This window comes from Thalassophryne amazonica, chromosome 11 (genome assembly GCF_902500255.1).
Source record: "Thalassophryne amazonica chromosome 11, fThaAma1.1, whole genome shotgun sequence".
NCBI classification, from domain to species: domain Eukaryota; kingdom Metazoa; phylum Chordata; class Actinopteri; order Batrachoidiformes; family Batrachoididae; genus Thalassophryne; species Thalassophryne amazonica.
In genome coordinates, this window is record NC_047113.1 from 41,225,658 (window position 1) to 41,235,612 (window position 9,955).

A 9,955-nucleotide genomic window follows, 5' to 3' on the forward strand; every position below is an offset into this window, starting at 1 on the left:
CTTAGATGTTTTTGCAACAGCCCTGAAATTAGCGCTGAAATTGTATCTTTTCATATCTGATATTTGGTTGTTTTTTTAAATACTCACAGCCGCTGAGAAACTCAAATCCACACCACCATGTAGTCCACAACCTCACAACTACATAGCATTTTTGTTTTTCTTCAGGTTTTCGAACACAACATAAACAATGTTGCTTTCTGTGTGCTGGTATACATTGTGCAATCTAGCAAATATATAAGAAACACACAAAGTAGTTTTCTATGTATTTTAATAAAACTAACACATCTGTTTCCTGTCTGAAATCTTTTTTGTGTCTCGGCCCCTTGTTATTTCTGGAAATGAACCATGGAGGCTTTATGCCTGTGCTAGTCTGACATGTTAAGAAAACAACTGTTAAAAGAGAGTGCAGTGAAAACCAGTTGGCTGTACCACCTAGGCTACTACACTACTGCACAGTGACACAGTTTTGATTTTTTTTTTTTTTCTATACCACCACAATGGAGTTGAACAAAGTCAAAATGTGCTTGCAGTGTAGGGGTTCAACAACAAATAGCACTTTAACCATTTAGAACATATGGTTATTTATACATATAGTCCCTCCATTTTCAGAAGGAGAAGAAGTAAATATAGGCCCCGAGGCACATTGGTACCGATGCTTATTTCCAGATTCTGTAGTGTGAAGCAGATAAGAGTCTACAGCTCTGTCTGTACAGGGTGCCAGTCCAATGCAAGTTACTTCCCCAACCAAGGCCAGTACCCATTTACAGCTGGGTGGGAGGCAATGTAGATTAAGCGTGTCTTGGACTTTATTTACGTCAATTACTGAGAAATACAGACAACACGGTATAGTAAATCTGCCTCGGGTAGAGCGTTCTCAAATCCTGAGTGAGTGTGCAAGAAGGAGACTAGTGAGGGGAGCCACCAAGACACCCATGACAACTCTAAAGACGCTATTGGCATCTGTGGTTGTGATAGTACACTGTAAAAAATTGTCTGTCTCAACGAGAAAAAGTGATGTAACAAATTGCATAGACTTTTTAAGTCTTTTCAACTTAAATAGAGAGGTCTTGTGGCATTAACGCATGTGAAAGTTGAAATAATTTTAAAAATCTATGCAAATTGTTACATCAATTTTCTTCATTGAGACCCGCAGTACCTTTTTTAGAGTGTAGAAACTAACTGCACTCAGTTGTACAGTCACTTGGGACTACCCTTCTTCAGACAGTTACTATACTGTATGTATTAATGATTGATGTAAATGAAGTCCAAGACCTATTCAGTGATGTGGGAATGTTCATGTATTCATCCCCTGACTTGCCTAAAGAAAACTGACTATAAAAGTGTTCATTTGTATGAACAATAATCTTTATGCTGTAATAATAACTAGATTGACCCTATATCAATCCAAGTATCACTATACAAAGGTATTTGGAGGAATTATATTCACTTCGTCAGACCTGATATGCCCCAATTCTTTGCATGCAATTGTGTAATCGAACTGTTGAAGATGTAGCACAGTCTGCAGGTTTCTATGACAGCAGTGAGCTAGGTAGGGAAAACATAAAAAACAAATACGTACAAAATGTTGGTAAAGACTCATTATCTTATTCAATAGTGGCTAACATTCAATATGAAAAGCAAAGGTAAATAAATAAACAAACACTTGGAGCTTCTCAGGATGTCCAGAATTTACAGTCTGCTGAAAACCAAAGTCAAAAGAATATAAAATACTACTTGTCAGAATTACACTGTATTATATACTAATGGTGACAGCAAATGTAGATCCTTGACACACAGCATTAGTCTGCTGACGTCAAGAAACAAATTCCAGCATACAAACACCATGTGAGCCTAGTGTGGGAATAATCTAGCAAATAGTCCAGATGTAATTGTTTGAATGTTCAGACGTTAATTTAGTGGTTTAAGTATATGTATCATCTGATTTTTTTTATCCATTTATTTATTTAATTTGAGTTTACTACAGTCACAGTGCTCTGTGTGACTTACAAAACACTGGATTAAGTTCAAGATGCATTGTGCATGAATAGTGTTGTAATTTTGAGCCTATTGCATGGTTTTGCTTTGTTACTGGTACAGTTAAAAGGTTGACTATAGTCAACCTTTTAACTGCTTCTCTAAAACCAACATGAGAAGATGATTTATTGTATGCATAGTACATATATGAATGGCTCTTTGTACATCATATTTTCTAATGCATTTACGTGGAATACTTTACCTTGACTCCTGATAGTTTTACTGTCAATACTAACAAGAAAATCAGGGTAATATTGTTGCTGCACTTTTTTCAACTTGTTGTTCACAGGCACTCTCTTTTAACACTTACTTATTTAATGCTGTTGATGTGGCATTCTTTTCTGTTTTCCCAATCACTCTACTATGTCTTCACTTTACCTACTGAACTTTCGTGGGGTACTGACCATGACCGTGACACTGTTTGAAAAACTAATTTTCCAGTGTAAACATGACAAAAAAAATGAGCAAATATGAAAGGCTGTAATGGTAAGATGAAAATATTTATGAAATGTATATGGCAATGTATTATTCTACAGTGGAATTGTAAATAAGAAAATATAATATTTGAGAGAATAAGAAACATTTTTAAAACATAGACACAGCACTTGTAAAGAGGAGGATTTATCTAAACTGTTCTCTATTTTGTAAAAAATATAAAGATAAAACATAATCTGTAATGTAACTATTTATAGTAGTCATGTAATATAGAGACTAATAGTGAAACATATATTTTAAAAGTATATGATGAGTACTTGTAGAAAGCATGGGATGTGCTTATTTTTATAAAGAAAAATATCACTACAGTGTTCTCTCATCGGCACTTGAACATTTTAACATTATGAGGAACATTTTCTGTGGTTGCCATTGCTCAGTTGCTTTGCCAAAATGTGTGAACTTGTCTATGTTTCATTCACATGTTGAGCTCGTTATGGCTTAATCCATTGTTTCTTTATGTGCACCAACTCATTTCTGTCTTTATTTACTGTCAATGATATTGTCGTCACTGTGGTCTTCTGTCTGTATACAAAATAACTCATGTTTTAAGAGCAATAAAGTGTACTGAAGATAAACTCTTCCAGAGAACTTGGCAATGACATTGCATGCTCAGTATGGAACGAGAGAAAATCAGTCGCAGGATATCTACTACAAAGCCCCCAAAACAAGTAACATCACGTGGAAGCCCATTACTTGGAAATGTCTCTATTGCTGCCAACACGTTTTTAACTGCATCAGAAAGTCTATTGTATACACAACCCCAAATCAGAAATAATTGGGACAGTATCGAAAATGTGAAATCTACTTCTAAGAACATATTTCATGTCTAACATCATCGACTTCATTTCATTTGTAATATACATTCCTACAATACATTCCAAAAACAGTTTGGATGCTAAAGCATTTACTATTTTGAAATGTTACCATTCCTTCTCACAACACATAAAAGACACTTTGAAAGTGAGGACACCAAGCGATGAACCGTTTCGGGTGGTCGCCACAGCAGATCAATCATTTTCATTTCACCCTGTCCTCTGCATCTTCTTCATCTTCAGCCACCTGTATGTCCTCCCTCAGCACATCCATGAACCTCCTCTTTGAGCTCCCTTTTCTCTTTCTGTATGGTGGCTCCATCTTCAGCATCCTTCTTCCTATATACCCTGGGTCCCTCCTCTACAGGTGTCCAAACAATTTCACTCTCACCTCTCTGATTTTACCTCCAAACCGTCCCAACTGCGCTGTTCCTTTGATATGTTTATTCCTAATCCTGCCCATCCTTGTCACTAACAAAGAGATTCGCAACATCTTCACCTCTGCCACCTCCAGCTCTGCCTCCTGTCTTCTTGTTAGTGCCATTGTCTCAAAGCCATACAGAATAGCTGTTCTCACTACTGTCTTGTAAATTTTTCCCTTCACTCTTGCAGATATTCTTCTGTCACAAATCACTCCTGCCACCATTCTCCATCCACTCCATCCTGCCTAGACTCTCTTCTTCACCTTTCTACCACACTCTCCATTACTTTGGATAGCTGTTCCAGTGTATTTAAACTCATCTACCTTAACCACCTCTACCTCTTGCAACCATATCATTCCATTGGGCTCCATCTCATTTACACACATGTACTCGGTCTTGCTCCTGCTGACGTTCATTCCCCTGCTCTCCAGAGCATATCTCAACCCCTCTAGGCTAGACTCAACCTGCTCTCTACTCTCACTGCAGATCACAATGCCATCTCCAACATCATAGTCCATGGGGATTCCTCTCTAATCTCATCTATCAACCTGTCTATCACCATTGTGAACAAGAATGGACTCAGAGCTGATCCTTGATATAATTTTTAATGTCATGTACAGGTCACTATTTGCCTTTTCCTTAGCTTTTCCCATTTCTCTTTTCATCTTACACCACATCTCCTTGTACTCCTGTCTATCACAGTTTGTTGTTGCCAACCTCTTTCTGCTTATACTTTCCTGAACATGTTCATTCCACTACCAAATTTCCTCACCTTCCTTCCACTGTCCAGATGTCACACCAGCACCTTCCAAGCTGTCTCCCTCACCACATCTGCAGTATTTTTCCTCCTCCCTGAATTTCACACATCTTCCTCCATCCTTCATTGAGCTCTCACTCTCTTCCTCTTCTTCACCTCTAAAGTCATCCTACAAATCACCATCCAATACTGTACAGCTACACTCTCTCCTGCCACCACCTTGCTCTCCAAATTCTTTTAGGTTGCATCACTGACAAAGAATGTAATCCACCTGTATGCACCTTCCTCCACTCTCTCACACTGCGCTCTTCCCATTTCTTAAAATAGGCATTCACAACAACTATTTCTGTAGTTTTTGGAAAAATCTACCACCATCCACTCCTCCACATTTCTGTCTTTGATACCATAACTACTTATTACTTCCTCATCGCCTCTGTTCCCTTCACCAACATATTCACTGAAATCTGCTCCAATTGCTACTCTTTCATGTGTGGGTACACTTTCCGCCACCTCAACTAACTCACTCCAGAAATCTTTTTTCTTCTTCATCTCACAACCTACCTGTGGGGCATATGCACTGATGATATTCATCATCACCCTTTCAATTTCCAACTTCACACACATCACCACTGTCAGACATTCATTTCACCTCCAGCACACTCTTAATGTAATCTTCTTTTAAAATGACCCCAGCACAATTTTCCTCCCATCCACACCATGATAAAACTGTTTGTACCCACCTCTGATGTTCCTGGCCTTACTTCTTTTGAACACACAGAATGTCTGCCTTTCTCCTCCTCATCATATCAGCTGGTTCTCCCTTTACCAGCCATACTGCCACCATCCTGACTCTCACATCTGCCCTTCTAACTTTCCTTTTCTCCTGCTGCCTCCAGACACATTCTCCTCACTTTTGCAAAACATGGTTGCTTATTTGTTTCATGAAACCTGGCAAGACTGGCTGCTGATCTGCCTGTTTGTTTGTTTTTTCTGTTTTTTAATAAAAAAATTAAAGAACATAAGGGGCTTATATACATATAATAAAATAAAAGAAAATATAGAGCAATGGAACATTTACAGATCAAATTTGTCTACAAAAGAAGCTAGTTTTGAAGCATTATTGGTAATCAATGATAGACTAATAATAAAGTTTTAATTAATTTCTCCACTGAGTAATGTTTGGTTTTGTCTTGGAAAAAAATGACATTTCTGTATGTAGTGCTTGCTTAGTAAAATTGCGTTATTAATACCAAAGTCATTACAATTATTACAAAATATTCCCCATTCGATGTCTGTAATGATATATCACAGATCCAAATTCCTTTAGAGACAATCCGTTGTTGAAGGTAAAACCAAAACATTTGCACTGTTTCGCACAAAAAGAAAAGATGGCCAGGTCTTCAGTTCCAGTCTCACAAAAGCCACAGTTACATCCATTTTGAATCCCTTTTTAAAAAGTTGTTAGTTGGATAAATCTTGTTCATAATTTTAAATTGGAGTTATTTTGCCTTTGGTGAGACTGGAAATGTTAAATATTTAATCCTTTTTATTTCCTCCTTCCCAAAATCTTTAAGAATATAATCTCTTTTGAACGAATTGGAGAGACAATTAGTAAGTAAGCTGCTTCTTATAAACTTGTTACATTTGTAATCACAGAAATCAGTGCCATTAATGTAAAGTTGTCTTATGGCAGGGGTGACTTTCGCATATATTATATCCTGTTTAATCATAGCTAGAAGGGATATTGGAGAGCTTTCGCAGTCTGTTTATATTTGTTCTGGGGTACAGTTGATTTTAAATTTGACACAGAATTCAGTATGATATAAAATATTTCCATTATTATCCATAAAGTAGACCAAAGCCCACACTCCTCTAGAGAACCATTCAGAATTTTTTGTTAACTAATATGTCAATATTGTTCCACACTGGTGTATTGTGTGGTGTGAAGTTGTGTTTGAATATAAGTTTCAATACAAAAGGACCTGTTGGTGGAAATCTGAAAGTTTCAGATAGTTTTTTTTTTTTTTTTTATGTCAAAATCCAGTCCACCTGCTTTTTCAAAAATCAGCATGGGGAATGTAAAACCACGAAGATTGTTGATTTTATAAACAATATTTCAACCATTTCCTGATCTGGTTGGTGACTGAACTCAATCCAAAGAATAGAGGCTGTTATGTAAAGGCTGAGTGGATCCCTGTCATTTGACTGGATGAATGGATGGATGAGATTTATTGTCATTGTCATTACAAGTGCAACAACATTACATCCACACTCACATTACCACAGACAAACAGCAATTAATCCACAATTATTACTTGTTTACCATAATAATGGCACACATCAGAATTAAGACAACACATATACATTTGACATTGTTTATGTGCACTAAACTTGAAACAGTCCGTTATCCAAACTGAGGCGATGTGAGTGTGTGGTAGCCACTGCAACTGGAGTCGCCCCGCTGCTAGCTTGTGGGGAACGGGGAAACCGCGCAGCCCCCAGAGGGGAAAGGGGTGGCGTGAGCGGTGGCCAGGATGGTGTGTGTGATGGGGGACAGGAGGTGAGGTAGAAGGGAAAGTGGAGCATGCTTCAGTCTTTGTCCATGTGTGAGTCTGTCTGTCCTTGTGTACTGGAGTAAGAAAGACAGGGAGGCAGCCAATCTTCCCAAGGCCATAGAAGTTCTTCTGGAGGATAAACAATGGGCATTTTATCCTTGACAGGCTGATAAGCCTGCCATGTTTGTGGTTGAGCAGTGAAAAACACTTTTCTAGCTTCACATGAACAAACCAAAACCCAATTATGAAAAATTCTCCGGCCTCTGAAATCTTCACTTTCTCCTGCAAGGCACGCATTTGCTCCGAGATGTTATCCAATTTGCATCTGAGTTCAAGGGTTAATGCATTCTGAGAATGCATCGCCTGGCCCAACTCATTAATCATGACGGACAAGCGAGGGGTCGTGGTTTTGGTGGCAGCTGTCTTGCCAATCTTCCAGTAGATCAGGGCAGCACATAATCCAATAAGTACCAGCCCTCCTACTATGAATCCAAATATGAATAAATCCTCGACATCCTCCACAGAGAAAGGCGGAAAGCATGCGACCCGCCAAGTCTCCCAGGTGATGAGAACATAGCTGGACTAATTTCTGAAGTGATTTTTTTTCACTGCACTGAGGATGTACAGTCTTTTTTTTTATTGTTGTAGTACACGCATGCATAAGCGTCGACCCAGTTGTGTGAACGTGTGCGTGTGCACATGCGCAGGACAACGACGCAAGCGAGACAGCGATTTGAATGAGCTAACTGGCGGTGCTAATTCTTGTAACACACACACACACAATCCACGCCGCTGTAAGCTGTCTGGATACATGAAGAGCTGTTCAGATGAAAAGCTGATGTGATTTTTGGCTGGACTGAGGAACAACAGTCTTTTTTGATGGAAGCTCAAAGCCAGTGCACAGCATCACCGGACCACACATCACAATTTGGACTTTAGCAGCAGTGGAACACCAAGATGTAAGTCCTTTTCTGTTGTTTATAAATTAATAAAATATCAAATGACAAGGATCTATTTTAGCCATTGTATAAAACAAATAATGAATGTTGTTACATTCTTTCAATGGAATGAATATTTAATTTGATGAATGCTGGAACACACCATTCAACTCGGCTTCGCCTCACTGAATGGTGTGTTCCAGCTTTCACCTCATGAAATATTCGTACCACTGAACTCATAAACATTCATTATTTGTATAGTATTCAACAGTGAGTTGCTCCATTTCATTGGCTGGAGAGTGGAGCTCTTTGCTCTCAATGCTTCTGACTGGCTCATACAGATGCAAGCTGGTTGTTGTGTGGGCCGCTGAAGAGGAGGTACTGCTGGCCCACCACCACCAGAGGGCGCCCTGCCTGGAGTGCGGGCTCCAGGCACCAGAGGGCGCTGCCACCTTATGGGAGCAGCCTGGGTGACAGCTGTCACCCATCACTGGACACAGCTGTTCCACTCAGCACGGAGGTATATCAGTAGGACGGCGTCTCCACCTCAGTGCCGAGATATCGCCTTGAGTTTAAGGTAATCCTTCTCTGCAAACGTATACTAAAGACTCTGATAAACCTTGCTAAACCTTTTCAGGACAGCTGATTACAGAAAGCAACTTGCTCGGATAAGTACTCACCTTTCCTGCTTCTGTGTAACAAGAGGTGGAGGCGGCTTCGCCCCTCTCCATCTACTGGGTGCGGTCGCATCCCTACCTGTGTGTTTGTGCTCTTTCCCGCCAGCAGTACCGGATCCGACGAGCGAAGGCAGTGGCCACCTGGGAATTCGGGACTTGGCGGTTCCAGTACTTCTGGGTTTCGGTGGCAGAGGAGATCTGGGTGGTTCCGGTTCGACTAGGATGGACGTCTCCTACCTTCGAGCCTGCCCACACGACACCAGCAGATTTCGGCTTACACCTCCAAATTATTAATTGTTGTATTAGTTGTGCTCTTTTCACAACAGTAAAACTTGTTCTTTACTTTTCTCCATTGTCCGTTCATTGCGCCCCCTGTTGTGGGTCCGTGTACCTACACTTTCACAACACTGGTTCCCGCATTGTTCACTGTGTAAAATTCTATTTATAAATCATTTTTAATACGAGCGAAGTGGCGCACAGCGGCATGAAGCTCGCTCATGGTACAGGGAGTCCTAAACAGGAAGTGCCAAATTTTGAATCCATAGAAAACAGGAAATGTTGAAATGTCAAACACTTCCTGGATTGACAGACAAGATCCCATGGAATCTCGCGGGAACTCAGTGGCAAGTTCACACTCAAACTGGAAGTGCCAAATTTTCAGTCACAGTGAAACAGAGAATGTTAAATGTTGAACACCTCCTGGCATGGGTGGAGCTAGAGCGGAGGTTGGGGTTTCACTGGACTCCCCTGAAATCTGATTGGACACAAATGATTGGATGATTGACATGTCACGGCACCACAGGTCTGGTTGAAAGAGCTACATTTTGTCTGTCCTTCTGTCCAGTAATTGGTGCTGTGTACCACAAAAATTCTAATCCACCTTTGTAGAAGAAGAAAAATGTTTGCCTCAGATTTGAACTGAACACATCATTTGAACCATGGACTAATAATGACACCAAATTTATATTGGTGAATAAACTACCGTATTTTATGCCAGAAATGAGGTTCAGGTTGTTAAAAGCAGTATTTCTCCTTTAATTTGGGTTGCCTTATATACACATGTTTAAGCTAACAGACAGCAGCTGGTTCATGCTCTGTTGGCTTATTAGTGCAGCAGATAACTGAAACAATCCTTCAAATGGTGATACAAGCATTAAATTCAGCACAAATACAGCTTAGACAATACACTTTAAAAAAAAAAAAAACTAACTGGCCACTTCAATTTTCAATAGGCGGCCAGGTAGGGTTCAATTGAAGAATTACAC